Source organism: Bubalus kerabau, chromosome 8 (assembly GCF_029407905.1).
Source record: "Bubalus kerabau isolate K-KA32 ecotype Philippines breed swamp buffalo chromosome 8, PCC_UOA_SB_1v2, whole genome shotgun sequence".
Taxonomy (NCBI): Eukaryota; Metazoa; Chordata; class Mammalia; order Artiodactyla; family Bovidae; genus Bubalus; species Bubalus kerabau.
The window spans coordinates 54515594-54533227 of NC_073631.1; the positions used below are offsets into that span (position 1 = coordinate 54515594).

General features: G+C 38.4%; 1 protein-coding gene and 1 long non-coding RNA gene across 7 annotated transcripts in view; one reads left to right on the forward strand and one right to left on the reverse strand.

The window, feature by feature from the left end:
- Positions 1-17634, reverse strand: part of ST7 (suppression of tumorigenicity 7) — a 277962-nt gene that overhangs the window by 137147 nt on the left and 123181 nt on the right. The gene's annotated exons all lie outside the window — the stretch shown is intronic.
- Positions 8329-17634, forward strand: part of LOC129659165 (uncharacterized) — a 28066-nt gene continuing 18760 nt past the window's right edge. The window contains exon 1 of the long non-coding RNA XR_008717825.1: positions 8329-8475. This is a non-coding gene — a long non-coding RNA (uncharacterized LOC129659165). The remainder of the gene's footprint in view (positions 8476-17634) is intronic.

The window sequence follows — 17634 nt, forward strand, 5'->3', positions numbered from 1 at the left end:
AATTCAAGTTGTCAAATTACTTTCCAAAATGGTTGTGGTGCTTTCCACTCCAGCAGTGTTTGAGAGCATCTGTCTCATCAAATTAAGCATTATGTGTTCCCAAATTAGTAGAGAGGAAAGGAGGGAGGGAGAGATGGAGGGAAGACACAGAGAAAGAAAAAGATAAAGAGAGTAAGAGAGGAAGGAAGAAAGGAAGGAAGACAGAAAGGAAGAAGAGAGGGAGGGAGTTATTTCTTTGATTACTAGCTAAGCAAAAATTTTTTCATGTTTATTTTCTCTAGTTTTTAATTCTTTGGGGAGCATCACAGACAAAACCAGATCTAAAAATGATGGGAGTATAACATGAAACAAGTCAACAGCTGCAGAAAAAGATCAATTTCTCAAAACAGGGAAGCGAGGGACCTAACTGCTGAAAGGAAACACTTAGGTGAAAAAAAAATCCCACTTGCAGAGTACTGGGGTTAAAAATACTTTAAACTGTCTACCTCATTTTAGTATGAGAGAGAAATGCTGTCTCTTTTTGCCACAGAGCATTAGTGACTTGAAGTACTCCTTTGTTTTTCCTTTTTGGTGCTTTTCCCCTTCTTCTTTTTCTTGTACATAATTGCTACATACTTGTCTCTTATTTCCTCTTTCTTAGGAATAACGACTATTGCCGACTCAAACATTACAAAGATGGACATACCCAAATGATAGAGAACAGGTATTTATGTTCTATAATAAAACCAGGAAACAGAAAAAAATGAAAGTCTAAAACTGATTCACTCCTAATACATTGGATCAAAGTAAAAACAGAAAATTTATCTTTATTCTCAACAGATTTTTTAAAAAATAGAGCATGTCCTAGCTGTGGAAAATTTATAAAGGCTTTTATAATCATAATTTTTGTTTGTTTGTTTTTTTAATTTTATTTTATTTTTAAACTTTACGTAATTGTATTAGTTTTGCCAAATATCAAAATGAATCCGCCACAGGTATACATGTGTGCCCCACCCTGAACCCTCCTTCCTCCTCCCTCCCCATACCATCCCTCTGGGTCGTCCCAGTGCACCAGCCCCAAGCATCCAGTATCGTGCATCGAACCTGGACTGGCAACTCGTTTCATACATGATATTTTACATGTTTCAATGCCATTCTCCCAAATCTTCCCACCCTCTCCCTCTCTCACAGAGTCCATAAGACTGTTCTATACATCAGTGTCTCTTTCGCTGTCTCGTACACAGGGTTATTGTTACCATCTTTCTAAATTCCATATATATGCGTTAGTATACTGTATTGGTGTTTTTCGTTCTGGCTTACTTCACTCTGTATAATAGGCTCCAGTTTCATCCACCTCATTAGAACTGATTCAAATGTATTCTTTTTAATGGCTGAGTAATACTCCATTGTGTATATGTACCACACCTTTCTTATCCATTCATCTGCTGATGGACATCTAGGTTGCTTCCATGTCCTGGCTATTATAAACAGTGCTGTGATGAATATTTGGGGTACACGTGTCTCTTTCCCTTCTGGTTTCCTCAGTGTGTATGCCCAGCAGTGGGATTGCTGGATCATAAGGCAGGTCTATTTCCAGTTTTTTAAGGAATCTCCACACTGTTCTCCATAGTGGCTGTACTAGTTTGCATTCCCACCAACAGTGGAAGAGGGTTCCCTTTTCTCCACACCCTCTCCAGCATTTATTGCTTGTAGACTTTTGGATCGCAGCCATTCTGTGTGAAATGGTACCTCATAGTGGTTTTGATTTGCATTTCTCTGATAATGAGTGATGTTGAGCATCTTTTCATGTGTTTGTTAGCCATCTGTATGTCTTCTTTGGAGAAATGTCTATTTAGTTCTTTGGCCCATTTTCTGATTGGGTCATTTATTTTTCTGGAGTTGAGCTGTAGGAGTTGCTTGTATATTCTCGAGATTAGTTGTTTGTCAGTTGCTTCATTTGCTATTATCTTCTCCCATTCTGAAGGCTGTCTTTTCACCTTGCTAATAGTTTCCTTTGATGTGCAGAAGCTTTTAAGGTTAATTAGGTCCCATTTGTTTATTTTTGCTTTTATTTCCAATATTCTGGGAGGTGGGTCATAGAGGATCCTGCTGTGATGTATGTCCGAGAGTGTTTTGCCTATGTTCTCCTCTAGGAGTTTTATAGTTTCTGGTCTTACGTTTAGATCTTTAATCCATTTTGAGTTTATTTTTGTGTATGGTGTTAGAAAGTGTTCTAGTTTCATTCTTTTACAAGTGGTTGACCAGATTTCCCAGCACCACTTGTTAAAGAGATTGTCTTTAATCCATTGTATATTCTTGCCTCCTTTGTCAAAGATAAGGTGTCCATATGTGCGTGGATTTATCTCTGGGCTTTCTATTTTGTTCCACTGATCTATATTTCTGTCTTTGTGCCAGTACCATACTGTCTTGATAACTGTGGCTTTGTAGTAGAGCCTGAAGTCAGGTAGGTTGATTCCTCCAGTTCCATTCTTCTTTCTCAAGATCGCTTTGGCTATTCGAGGTTTTTTGTATTTCCATACAAATTGTGAAATTATTTGTTCTAGCTCTGTGAAGAATACTGTTGGTAGCTTGATAGGGATTGCATTGAATCTATAAATTGCTTTGGGTAGTATACTCATTTTCACTATATTGATTTTTCCAATCCATGAACATGGTATATTTCTCCATCTGTTAGTGTCCTCTTTGATTTCTTTCACCAGTGTTTTATAGTTTTCTATATATAGGTCTTTAGTTTCTTTAGGTAGATATATTCCTAAGTATTTTATTCTTTCCATTGCAATGGTGAATGGGATTGTTTCCTTAATTTCTCTTTCTGTTTTCTCATTATTAGTGTATAGGAATGCAAGGGATTTCTGGGTGTTGATTTTATATCCTGCAACTTTACTATAGTCATTGATTAGTTCTAGTAATTTTCTGGTGGAGTCTTTAGGGTTTTCTATGTAGAGGATCATGTCATCTGCAGATAGTGAGAGTTTTACTTCTTCTTTTCCAATTTGGATTCCTTTTATTTCTTTTTCTGCTCTGATTGCTGTGGCCAAAACTTCCAAAACTATGTTGAATAGTAATGGTGAAAGTGGGCACCCTTGTCTTGTTCCTGACTTTAGAGGAAATGCTTTCAATTTTTCACCATTGAGGATAATGTTTGCTGTGGGTTTGTCATATATAGCTTTGAGGATTCTTCAATATCCACAAATCAATCAATGCAATACACCACATTAACAAATTGAAAAATAAAAACCATATGATTATCTCAATAGATGCAGAGAAAGCCTTTGACAAAATTCAACATCCATTTATGATAAAAACTCTCCAGAAAGCAGGAATAGAAGGAACATAATTTTTAAATGGCTAAAAATTTTCATTGGCTCTAAAACCTGACATCTGACTAGCAGAAAATATTTATAGGATCTTCACAAGACTCCCAGTTGTTGATTTTCACAACTTCGTAGGGTCTTATTATTCTGCCCATTTTTACATATAACAATTACTTGACTTGCTCATCCAGTCACACGGCTAGAAAGTGACATACTCAAGACATAAATTCAGGTGCAACTGGCTCTGAAGGCTGAGTACTTACTTCATCAGTGTTCTACCGGCATCTTCTACTGCACAACAGCCCTCACCCAAAGTCTCTGGTCAGATAATTTCTTTCCATCTGTGCTCATTAGTTTACGTATGGCCTCTGGCTTCTTTCATGCTACAAAAGCAGAGCTGAACATTTGTGACAGACTCTACGACCTGCAAAGCTGAAAATTCACACTATTTGGCCCTTGGCAGAAACAGTTTGCTGACCCCTGCCCTACATTAAATAAAAAGTGTTTCTCTGGTATTTTCTATTGATGGCAGAATAAAATGAAGTGGAGTCATGAACCCCACTTTGAGAAGCATAAATTTAAACAACCATTTGCCCCTTTACATCCTGTTGGGGAGTCATCAGTGTTCCAACAATGCTGCCATTCCTCCAAACTTTTTAAAAATTGTAATTGTAGCCTGATGTACTTTCTTTTCAACAATCTCAACTCAAGTAGATGTTAGTATTTTGAAGGTAGATTTTATCTTTGGTAACATGTAAAACTTTTTATGGCCCAAACTAGTGCCTGAGTTAGCTAGTTAAACTGGTATTTTTGGTTTTTAATCACAGATAAACTATGATTACCAGTTCATAGATAAACTATGAAGCTGGTTCTTTTATATGACCTGTGCACTGATTCAGATATCAAATATTATTTTGCTTGTGTTAACTTGTCTAGGCTACAATCTCCAGTCATTTAATCAAACACCAATCTAAGTATTGCTATAAAGGTATTTTGTAGATGTGATTAAAGTACACAATCAGTTAACTTTAAGAAGATTGTCCTAGATAATCTAGATGGACTTGATTCAATCAGCAGGTAGAACTGAAGTCTCCCTTGACAAAGAAGAAATTCTGCCAGTGGATAGCAGTTCCAGCCTGTCCTGAGGAGTTTAGACTCACTTAGGCAGCGTATAATCATGTAAGCCAGCTCTCTACTTCTCCCTTTCTCTCTCCTCACTCCCACCCCTGCATTATTGTGTATACACACACACACACACACACACACACACACACAGGAATCTCCCACTGGTTCTGTTTTACTAGTAGAACCCTGATATATCAAGTCTGAAAATATTTCAAAAATAATTTTAGTTCTCGTTTCATACTTAGCATTTTAGACAACACCAATCCCTTGGATAAATATAGCCACCTAGAAATGAAACTCTTTACTTTATAGTCACATTATTATATTATCACTCCTATTACATCTGAATTCCTCACTTCCCTCTGGCAAACCACAAATTCTAAAAGAGTAAAATTAAGCTAAACAAAACCTACTTGAGAGAATAAAGTACTGAATTTTCATGGAAAGTATAAAAGTCTTAAACTATAGCAGTAAGAAGATAGATAAAATTATTAAAACTTCTGATACAGGTTATGCACAATCACACTTGAAATAGTTTCTATGAAAATGCCATACTCTAAAGGGAATTTTAGTTCACTAAAAGTCCAACAAACTGTAGACAGACACCCAAACATTTCCTGCATCCAAAACATAAAAAAGATGAATAATTTGAGAAACATTCCAAACAAAGCACTCAAGGCTGCCATGTATACATTATTATTCTGGTCTTCAGTTCAGTTCAATTCAGTTGCTCAGTCGTGTCTGACTCTGCAACCCCATGAACCACAGCACACCAGGCCTCCCTGTCCATCACCAACTCCCGGAGTCTACTCAAACTCATGTTCATCTAGTCGGTGATGCCATTCAGCCATCTCATCCTCTGTCGTCCCCTTCTCCTCCTGCCTCCAACCCTCCCAGCATCAGGGTCTTTTCCAATGAGTTAACTCTTCACATGAGGTGGCCAAAGTATTGGAGTTTCAGCTTCAGCATCAGTCCTTCCAGTGAACACCCAGGACTGATCTCCTTTAGGATGGACTGGTTGGATCTCCTTGCAGTCCAAAAGACTCTCAAGAGTCTTCTCTAATACCACAGTTCAAAAGTATGAACTCTTCGGCGCTCAGCTCTCTTCATAGTCCAACTCTCACATCCATACATGACCACTGGAAAAACCATAGCCTTGACTAGATGGACCTTTGTTGGCAAAGTAATGTCTCTGCTTTTGAATATGCTATCTAGGTTGGTCATAACTTTCCTTCCAAGGAGTAAGCGTCTTTTAATTTCATGGCTGCAGTCACCATCTGCAGTGATTTTGGAGCCCAAAAAGATCAAGTCTGACACTGTTTCCCCATCTATTTCCCATGAAGTGATGGGACCAGTTGCCATGATCTTCGTTTTCTGAATGTTGAGCTTTAAACCAACTTTTTCACTCTTTCTTTCACTTTCATCAAGAGGCTTTTTAGTTCCTCTTCACTTTCTGCAATAAAGGTGGTGTCATCTGCATATCTGAGGCTATTGATTTTTCTCCTGGCAATCTTGATTCCAGCTTGTACTTTCTCCAGCCCAGCGTTTCTCATGATGTACTCTGCATATTAGTTAAATAATCAGGGTGACAATATACAGCCTTGACATACTCCTTTTCCTATTTGGAACCAGTCTGTTGTTCCATGTCCAGTTCTAACTGTTGCTTTCTGACCTGCATACACATTTCTCAGGAGGCAGGTCAGGTGGTCCAGTATTCCCATCTCTTGAAGAATTTCCCAGTTTATTGTGATCCACACAGTCAAAGGCTTTGGCATAATCAATAAAGCAGAAATAGAGGTTTTTCTGGAACTCTCTTGCTTTTTCCAGGATCCAGCAGATGTTGGCAATTTGATCTCTCGTCCCTCTGCCTTTTCTAAAACCAGCTTGAACATCTGGAAGTTCACGGTTCACATATTGCTGAAGCCTGGCTTGGAGAATTTTGAGCATGACTTTACTAGCGTGTGAGATGAGTGCAATTGTGCAGTAGTTTGAGCATTCTTTGGCATTGCCTTTCTATGGGATTGGAATGAAAACTGACCTTTTCCAGTCCTGTGGCCACTGCTGAGTTTTCCAAATGTGCTGGCATATTGAGTACAGCACTTTCACAGCATCATCTTTCAGGATTTGAAATAGCTCAACTGGAATTCCATCACCTCCACTAGCTTTGTTCGTAGTGATGCTTCCTAAGGCCCACTTGACTTCACATTTCAGGATGTCTGGCTCTAGGTGAGTGATCACACCATCATGACTATCTGGGTCGTGAAGCTGTTTTTTGTACAGTTCTTCTGTGTATTCTTGCCACCTCTTCTTAATATTTCTGCTTCTGTTAGGTTAGTGAAGATTAATAAGAGTGGCAAGAAGCTCTGAGGGCTGAGTTGGGCACCTAATCTCTACATAGTAATTATTACAGTTATTACATGAATAAAATTATAGTGTTATTCTAATCATATATTGATAGAAACATATATTGATTGAGCCAACACTTGAAGAAGCACTCTTTTACATTTTTAAAGTTATGATAATTATTTTTATCTTGAAACAAACCAAAAAAAACACAACCACATAATTTATTTTCTGCTCCTAGAGTAAAAGCTGCTAAAACAAGAAAAGAAGTTTAGAGCATCCTATAAAATCACATCCTTTCCCTCCAAGAAATCTTGTTATAATTGTCACTGATCCATAAAACCTATGTTTGACTGTTTTCACTTTGGATTTGGAATTTGATGTGATAGTCATAATTACAAACATTCAACAGATGTAAAATTCAGTTATATAAACACAAATACAAATATTAAAACACCACAATAGGCTTCCCTTGCACAAATGGAGTGGTTATAAAAATACAGGACGTGAATACCTAAATCCAGAATGTTTGAACCTAAAAGATTATCTACATAAATCAAAAGCCTAAAATGTGGAATTTGCAAATTTAGTTGCTAAAATCATTCTAAAAATATGAAGAGATCTTGTCAATCCCCACTTGTCAATCCCAAGAGCTTGTACTGTGAATTAAGCACATTTTGGTTGTTTTTTAAAATCACTATACACCTATGAGTTTATCCTAAGGAAATAATCATGGGTTTCTGCACATATTTATCTTCAAGGCTATTCAGGAAAATAAATTTGTAATATTAATTATAAAAGCAAAATCAAAACCACTAAATATCCAACAAAAGAAATGGCTAAATATTACATATTACTGTGACAGAATAGCATGCAGTCATGACAAATCATACTACAAAATCACATTAGGAAAAAAGATCACCATGTTTTAGTTTAAAAATCCTATTATATAAGCTTGTCAAGTTTGACACTTTTTGTAAAAAAAATTCATAGATTATACATCTACTATCTTGTAGGTACATAAGTACAGTTTCTGAGCACATGAAGAAAAGTTGAAGGATAGAATGCAAACATTCCAGTATTGCTCAACTCTGAGTGATGCAATTATGTGTGATTTTTTTTTTTCCTTCACTATAGACTTGAAATTTTCTACTATATGTGTTCTTTCTTTTAATCAGGGGAAAAAGAGATTTGCAGAGCATGACATAAAACTAAAAATCATATGGTGCAGTAGTTATCTTTGGAGCATGAGATTATGCGAACTTTCGTTTTATACTTTTTACATTATCTATAGTTTTACATTTTTTAATAAATGCATGTATTATTCCAATAATCACTCAAATGTGTGCTTTTAACACAATCAATACATGCTACTTTTTAATTTTGAGAAATAAGATATTTTCTTATTTAAGGGGATTTTTTAAAGAACATGTCTATTTATTTTAGTTTAAAAGAAGATATTTCAAGATAAGTTGATAGATTAAGAGCAGCAACAACATAATGCTCCTACTTTTATTAAGTTTTCAAAGAGGAGGAGCCAAGATGGCGGAGGAGTAGGACGGGGAGAACACTTTCTACCCCACAAATTCATCAAAAGAGCATTTAAACGTCGAGTAAATTCCACAAAACAACTTCTGAATGCCGGCAGAGGACATCAGGCACCCAGAAAAGCAGCCCAACTCTTCGAAAGGAGGTAGGAAAAAATATAAAAGACAAAAAAAGAGACAAAAGAGGGAGGGACGGAGTTCCGTCCCGGGAAGGGAGTCTTAAAAAGAGAGAAGTTTCCAAACACCAGGAAACCCTCTCACTGCCGAATCTGTGCCGAGCTTTGGAAGCACAGAGGGCAACATAAAAGGGAGGGGAAAAAAAAAATAAACAATTAAAAATCGCGGATTGTGAGCCCTACGGTAACTCCCCCAGCGGAGAAGCAGCGCAGACGCCTGCACACGCCATTAGCAAGCGGGGGCTGGGCAGGGAAGTGCGGCGCGGGCTGTGTCCCTTAGAGTAAGAATCGGGCCGAATGTCCTGAGCGCTATCTGAGCGAAATAATTTGGGCTAGCAAACCAGACTGTGGGATATCTACCACGCGAAAAGCCAGCCCTAACCTAAGACACCGCCAGGCCCGCGCACAGAACAAAGGACTGAACAGATATAGCCGGCTGCAGACCTTCCCCCTCCGGTGACAGGCAGCCAGAGCCGGAAGGGGGATATCGCAGCCCCAGAGAGACACTATCTATAAAACTGTAAGCAGGCTTCTTTGCTAACTAAAACTTCTTGGGGGTCTGGACGGTCAACATCTGCCTGAGAAGGTGCGCCGGTTTTACACCCAGATAACCGAGTGGCGGGGAGGCGATAAGTCGCAGCATTGGCGCCCGCCAAACATCTCATCACCTGAGCTGCTCGGATCTGGGAAGAACACAAAACGCAGGCCCAACCGAGTCTGCGCCTCTGAGGACTACCCGAGTGCCTGAACCTGAGCGGCTTGGACCTGGGAGCTCAGCCCAGGGCCGGCCTCTGATTGTTCCCGGCGGAACAACCTAGAGCCCAAGCAGTGTGGGCAGGGAGGCTACACGCGCTGTGAGCGGGGGCAGACCCAGTGTGGCTGCGGCATTGCGAGCGCATGCCAGTGATATCTGTTTGCAGCATCCCTCCCTCCCTCCCCACAGCGCGGCTGAACAAGTGAGCCTAAATTAAAAAAAAAAAAAAAAAAAAAAAATAGTGTCCTCAACCATCCCCTTTGTGTCAGGGCGGGAACCAGACACTGAAGAGACCAGCAAACAGAAGAAGCTATAACAGAGGGAAACGCCTTGGAAGCTACAGGCCATAGATTAAAACCCTGTGGTTACTACGAATTACATAGGAAGGGGCCTATAGATCTTGAGAAATATAAGTCGGACCAAGGAACTGCCAAAAATGAACTGAACCCACAATACTCACAACAAAACCAGAGAAAGACCTAGATATATTTTTACTATTTTTACGATCAATCTTTCTTTCTTTCTTTCTTTTTTTTAATTAAAAAAAAAATTTTTTTAAGTCCTCTATTGTCCTTTAATTTTCACTTTTATAACTATTACTTTGCCAAAAAAAAAAAAGACCCTATTTTTTTTTCTTCTTCAGCAAACTTCATATATATATTTTATAATTTTTTGACCGTGTTTTTTTTTTTCTTTTTTCTTTTTCTTCTTTTCTTTAACATTGTATTTTTGAAATTCCAAACTCTACTCTAGATTTTTAATTTTAGCCTTTTGATATATGTTATCAATTTTGTACCTATAGTTTTTTTCATAATTTCTGTGACTTTTTTTTTTCCTCTGTTTCTTTCTTTTCTTCTTTTATATAACATCGTATATCTGCAATTCCAAACTCTACTCAAGATTTTTAATTTATGCTTTTTGGTATTTGATATCAATTTTGTACCTGTATTTTCTTTATAATTTTTGCGACATTGTTTTTGTTGGTTTGTTTGTTTTCTCTCTTTATTTTTCTTCTTCTTCTTCTTCTTCTTTTTTTTTTTTTTTAAAGTTGTATTTTTGAAATTCCAAACGCTACTCTAGATTTTTAATTTTTGCTTTTTGGTATTAGTTATCAATTTTGTACCTGTAGTTTCTTTATTACTTTCACGACCTTGTTTGTTTTTCTTTGTTCGTTTTTTCTCTCTTTCTTTTCCTTCTTCTTTTCATTAGCATCGCATTTTTGAAATTCCAAACTCTACTCTAGATTTCTAATTTTTGTTTTTATGTATTTGTTACCAATTTTATACCTTTAAGAACCCAATCTTCAGGACCCATTTTTCACTAGTGTACGAGATTACTGGCTTGACTGCTCTCTCTCCCTTTGGACTCTCCATTTTCTCCACCAGGTCGCCTGTATCTCCTCCCTAACCCCTCTCTACTCTACCCAACTCTGTGAATTTCTGTGTGTTCCAGACGGTGGAGAACACTTAAGGAACTGATTACTGGCTGGATCTGTCTCCCTCCTTTTCATTTCCCCCTTTTATCCTTCTGGCCACCTCTGTCTCCTGCCTCCTTCTTCTCTTCCCTGTATAACTCCGTGAACATCTCTGAGCGGTCCAGTTGTGGAGTGCACATAAGGAAGTGACTACTGGCTAGCCCACTCTCTCCACTGTTGATTCCACCTCATCTCATTTGGGTCACCTCTAACTCCCTCCTCCGTCTTCTCTTCTCCATGTAACGCTGCGAACCTCTCTGAGTGACCCTCACAGTAGAGAAACTTTTCATCTTTAACGTAGATGTTTTATCAGTGGTGCTGTATAGAAGGAGAAGTTTTGAAACTACTGTAAAATTAAGACCGATAACTGGAAGTAGGAGGCTTAAGTCTAAACCCTGACTCCAGGGAACTCCTGACTCCAAGGAACATTAATTGACAGGAGCTCATCAAACGCCTCCATACCGACACTGAAACCAAGCACCACACAAGGGCCAACAAGTCCCAGGGAAAGACATACCAAGCAAATTCTCCAGCAACAAAGGAACACAGCCCTGAGCTTCAAGATACAGGCTGCCCAAAGTCACCCCAAAACCATAGACATCTCATAACTCATTACTGGATATTTCATTACACTCCAGAGAGAAGAAATACAGCTCCATCCACCAGAACATCGACACAAACTTCCCTAACCAGGAAACCTTGACAAGCCACCTGTACAAACCCACACACAGCGAGGAAACGCCACAATAAAGAGAACTCCACAAACTGCCAGAATACAGAAAGGACACCCCAAACTCAGCAACTTAAACAAGATGAAGAGACAGAGGAATACCCAGCAGATAAAGGAACAGGATAAATGCCCACCAAACCAAACAAAAGAGGAAGAGATAGGGAATCTACCTGATAAAGAATTCCGAATAATGATAGTGAAATTGATCCAAAATCTTGAAATTAAAATGGAATCACAGATAAATAGCCTGGAGGCAAGGATTGAGAAGATGCAAGAAATGTTTAACAAGGACTTAGAAGAAATAAAAAAGAGTCAATATATAATGAATAATGCAATAAGTGAAATTAAAAACACTCTGGAGGCAACAAATAGTAGAATAACAGAGGCAGAAGATAGGATTAGTGAATTAGAAGATAGAATGGTAGAAATAAATGAATCAGAGAGGATAAAAGAAAAACGAATTAAAAGAAATGAGGACAATCTCAGAAGTTTTCAAAGAGAACAACATAGGAAAAGTTTATATGTATCTGAATTCCAGTTTTATAAAAATGAACATTGAGCAACTTTTAATGATTACAATGCTACAGTCACAAAATCTTATATGGAATTATTTCAGTATATTTATAATTGCATATGAACAGCACACAGATTTATTCAAGAACATGAAAGACTGTTCCTAAGCCAGAGAAGGAGAGCCATGTAGGAAGCCAGCAATTCATTTAACCTGCACAGTCTGCACCGAGCATGCCACCCACCCAAGCCTGCTGCCATCCTTCAGTGTCACAGTGGGCTGGTGACATGACTTAACTGCTGAGCTAAAGCTAATTATACAGCAAATGAAACAATAAGAGAGAATTCACCCCAACCAATTAACTAAGAGTAGACATTAACTGTCTCAGAATGTCCTGCATATGCTAATTTAAACTTTATCACCCATAAAGACATCCATACAGCCACGACATTTTTTTGTTTATTCTTTATCAAGCTTTACAATAGTAGGAAAGACCCTGATGCAGAACATCTATCTTGCTACCATATAGCTGGCATTCAGATTTCTCCAGCTGGCTGTGAATTTCTATGTTTCATCCCAGGGTTTAAGCAGTGTTGTTTAAATAATGTGAGTTACTGTATGGTAATAAGCTGATAATTGCACAATAACACCATTAAGAAAAAATAAAAGACCAAATAAAACACCAAAAAGAAAAAATAAAAAAACAAGATAACCTGGATTCACAATACTTATAACCCAGTAAGTACAATTAATTTGTGTCCCCAGATGGCTGGATTAATTAATACAACTAATCAGGAAAAATGGGCAGAAGAACTGAATAGACATTTTTTCCAAGGAGGAAATGCAGATGGCCGATAGGCACATGAAAAGCTCCTCAAAATCACTAATCTTCAGGGAAATGCAAATTAAAACCACAGTGAGATACCACCTCACACCTGTCAGAAAGACTAGCATCAAAAAGTACATAAATAATATGTTGGCAAGGATGTGGAGAAAAGGGAACCCTCTCTACACTATTGGTGGGAATGTAAATTGGTGCAGCCGCTGTGGAAAACAGTATGGGGGGCGGGGAGGTGGGGTGGTTCTCTAAAATCTAAAACTAGAGCTACCATATGATTCAGCAATCCCACTCCTGGGCATAGATCTGGAAAAGATGAAAATTCTAACTTGAAAAGATACACACACCCATGTTCATAGCAGCACTATTTATAATAGTCATGATATGGAAGCAACCTAAGTGCCCATCAACAGAGAATGAATGGATAAAGAAGTGGTGTACACACATACACACACAGGAATACTCAGATCAGATCAGATCAGTCGCTCAGTCGTGTCCGACTCTTTGCGACCCCATGAATCGCAGCACACCAGGCCTCCCTGTCCATCACCAACTCCCTGAGTTCACTCAGACTCACGTCCATCGAGTCAGTGATGCCATCCAGCCATCTCATTCTCTGTCGTCCCCTTCTCCTCTTGCCCCCAATCCCTCCCAACATCAGAGTCTTTTCCAATGAGTCAACTCTTCGCATGAGGTGGCCAAAGTACTGGAGTTTCAGCTTTAGCATCATTCCTTCCAAAGAAATCCCAGGGCTGATCTCCTTCAGAATGGACTGGTTGGATCTCCTTGCAGTCCAAGGGACTCTCAAGAGTCTTCTCCAACACCACAGTTCAAAAGCATCAATTCTTCAGTGCTCAGCCTTCTTCACAGGAATACTACTCAGCCATAAAACGAAAAAAAATTTGCCAAAATTTGCAAAATTGGAGAATGGACTTGGAAGGCACTATGCTAAGTAAAATAAGTCAGACAGAGAAAGACAAATACTGTATGATATCACTTATATGTGGAATCAAAAAAAAAATACAACAAACTAGTGAATATAACAAAAAAGAAGCAGACTCAGAGATACAGGAAACAAACCAGTGGTTACCAGTGGTGGAGACAGGGGGAAGAATAGGGGTGGGAGACAAATAGATACAAACTCAAGAGAGTCAGAGATGACTTAGTACTGAAACAACAACAATAACAACAGTGGATCTAAGATAGGCTCAAGGATGTATTGTACAACACAGAGAATATAGCCAAAACTTTGTAATGACTGAAAATGGAAAGTAACCTTTAAAAATTATACACATTTAAAAAATTTAATAAAATACTTGTAATAAGAAAAATAAAACAACATCTAATCAGCAATGTTTCTAAAACTAAGATTATAAAAAAAAAGATTTTGTTTTTTGAAATCCTTGTCTTTTCTATCCTACTATTAAATTGTTGAAATGCTCAGTTGCAGGCTCCCTTGGTAGTTCAGCAGGTAAAGAATTCCCCTGCAATGGAGGAGACCAGATTAAATTCCTGGGTCAGGAAGATCTGCTGGAGAAAGGAATGGCTACCCTCTCTATTATTCTTGCCTGGAGAATCCCATGGACAGAGGAACCTGGCAGGCCACAACCCATGGGGCCATAAGGAGCGTGACATGACTGAGTGACAAAGAACTGCACACTAGTTGCACCTTCTCAACACTGCTGCTGCTGCTAAGTCGCTTCAGTCATGTCCAACTCTGTGCGACCCCATAGACGGCAGCCCACCAGGCTCCCCCATCCCTGGGATTCTCCAGGCAAGAACACTGGAGTGGGTTGCCATTTCCTTCTCCAATGCATGAAAGTGAAAAGTGAAAGTGAAGTTGCTCAGTCGTGTCCAACTCTTAGCGACCCCATGGACTGCGGCGCACCAGGCTCTCCATCCGTGGGATTTTCCAGGCAAGAGTGCTGGAGTTGGGTGCCATTGCCTTCTCAACACTAAAGAACTACAAACTATGCTTTGGAGTCTGTGTCAACATTGTATAAAGTTGTTACACAACCATGGCTGCAACTAAGAGTTTTTCCTTCTGTCCTTCAAGCCTTCCTTGCAAAATGGAACACCTCCTCCTAGAAAATATGGGATTAGGTTTGTTCTCTTTTGAGCCAAAACAGCTTACTGTCTCTGAGGGAATTTTTCTCATCTACAAATTGAGGGATTTTGACTATAAAGTCCTTTTCAACTCAAGAACAAATGATAATTCTCTACTAGCAAACCTACCACAAGATTTAAGCTACAAACCACAAACTTTGCAAGTCACATCACAAAAGGCTAATTCAATAATACAGAGTTTCAAGGAACCAATACCTAAATCCTTTCACTGACTAGAATCTGACAAAAATCCAAGTTCTGTAACATGTATTTCTGTCAAATTTATTTAAAATGCAGCAATGCTAAATGCTATCTATAATAATAACAATTATTATTATTATTATTACTATATATTCTCTAAATTGTTAACTTCCATGAAAATCTAATCTGGAGCCATTATGGCTTACCTTATAATACCCATTTAATACACATCTGCAACAGTACAAAAGCAGAGTTGTTATATCCTGAAATGTGACTCTGGCCCCAAAGAAGTCCTTTAGGATCTTAAATAAATTGGTGTGCTAGCCATACCTAGTCATACATGTATATTTTATACTTCTACTCTTTTCCAAGGATGCTATAGAAAATAATAAGACAATATTTATAAATGACTCAGAATATCCAAAAAGAAATACTTCTTTTTGGGTCCCATCACTTCATAGCAAATAGATGGGGAAATGATGGAAACAGCGACACTTTATTTTCTTGGGCTCCAAAATCACTGCAGATGATGACTGCAGCCATGAAATTAAAAGACACTTGTTCTTTAGAAGAAAAGCTATGACAAACCTAGACAGCATATTAAAAAGCAGAGACATTACTTTGCCAACAAATGTCCATCTAGTCAAAGCTATGGTTTTTCCAGTAGTCATGTATGGATGTGAGAGTTGGACTATAAAGAAAGCTAAGCACTGAAGAATTGATGCTTTTGAAGTGTGGTGTTGGAGAAGATTCTTGAGAGTCCCTTGGACTGCAAGGTGATCCAACCAGTCAATCCTATAGGAAATCAGTCCTGAATATTCATTGGAAGGACTGATTCTAAAGCTGAAACTCCAATACTTCGGCCACCTGATGCAAAGAGTTTACTCATTAGAAAAGACCCTGATGCTGGGAAAGATTAAAGGCAAGAGAAGGGGATGACAGAGGATGAGATGGTTGGATGGTATCACCGAGTCAATGGACCTGAGTTTGAGCAAGCTCCGGGAGATGGTGAAGGACAGGGAAATCTGGCATGCTGCAGTCCATGGGGTCGCAAATAGTTGGACACGACTGAGTGACTGAATAACAACAATAAACGGAGTTTTATGTATATGCTATGTATGCACAGACATACTAGATTAGCTAAATCCTGAATTGATAATCTGGAAGTGAAAAATCTACTTTCAGTTTTACCACAAATTTAGCCAGACAGTTTCTGCATCTTTGTATAACAATTCATTTTTTAAATAGGATCTTCTGAAATTCCCTCAGTGTTTCTAAAGATGATAAGGATGAATCAGTTATAGGAATCCCCTGCAATTCATAGAGCAACTGTTCCAGAAAACTCTAAAAAAGGCCTGGGAGATGAGAGGATGAATGTCCTCCAGATCTCTTTTCACAACTGGCTCAGGTCTCACCCCACCAGACAGGCCTGGGTGCAGCAGACAGCACACAACAGTACACAACAGAGGGAAGCACAGAAATATCTTTCCTTCCCTGACTTCCTCCTGATGTCCAGGGGAGAGGACAGGGACAACAATGGGCTGCATGGAAAGGCTCAACTTCTCAGTCTCCCCATAGTCCAAATGTCTTAATTTGGGAGCAAAGAAACACAGCCTCTACATTATCTAACTTCCATTTCAATCTATCTCCACTCACCTCGACTCCATTATTTCTGTGACTAGGATTTATGCAATGGAGTAAAGTAAAAATTGTCACCATGATGAGTTCAATGGGCTTATGATATATAATCAAAATTATAAATCACAAACTTTTAAACTATAGATGTTTACATACCTAAGCAGCATAAAGAATACTAGTCATTATAAATATTAAAGGATAGAGAATATTTGAATAAATTTGTAATACATTTTACAGTAATTATTGCCATCATTATTCTTCATAAAAATCCTCAGGAAGGGATAAGAATTATTCTAACATATATCAGCATACCATTGGCATCACCTTCACCAAAGGATACTTTTCAAATGTTCATTTTCTTGGAATTAAACTCAGAAGAATGAACTATAGTTAAAATCATTAATAACCCAAATTGTTATATCAGCTTCATGCTGCTGCTGCTGCTGCTAAGTCACTTCAGTTGTGTCCGACTCTGTGAGACCCCATAGATGGCAGCCCACCAGGCTCCTCCGTTCCTGGGATTCTCCAGGCAAGAATACTGGAGTGGGTTGCCATTTCCTTCTCCAATATCAGCTTCATAGTTAAGCTGTAATATTGATTAATTTCAAATAATCTATCAAGTTGTACAATTGTACCCAAAAGAGTACAAATGCAAACAGAGCATTATTCACCATAGCCTCACTACTCACTGGAAACAAACATGTGAGTTAAGTACAGCTCATTGTCTTAGGAAGAGCCAGATTTCCGAATTCTGAAAGGTCGTATCTAGAACACCATTATTTATTTATTACCTAGTGATGATTTCCTTAACTTTACTGGATAGCATTACAAAGGTTTAAGGGGGTTAGTCTCTCAGTTCCGTTCAGTTCAGTCACTC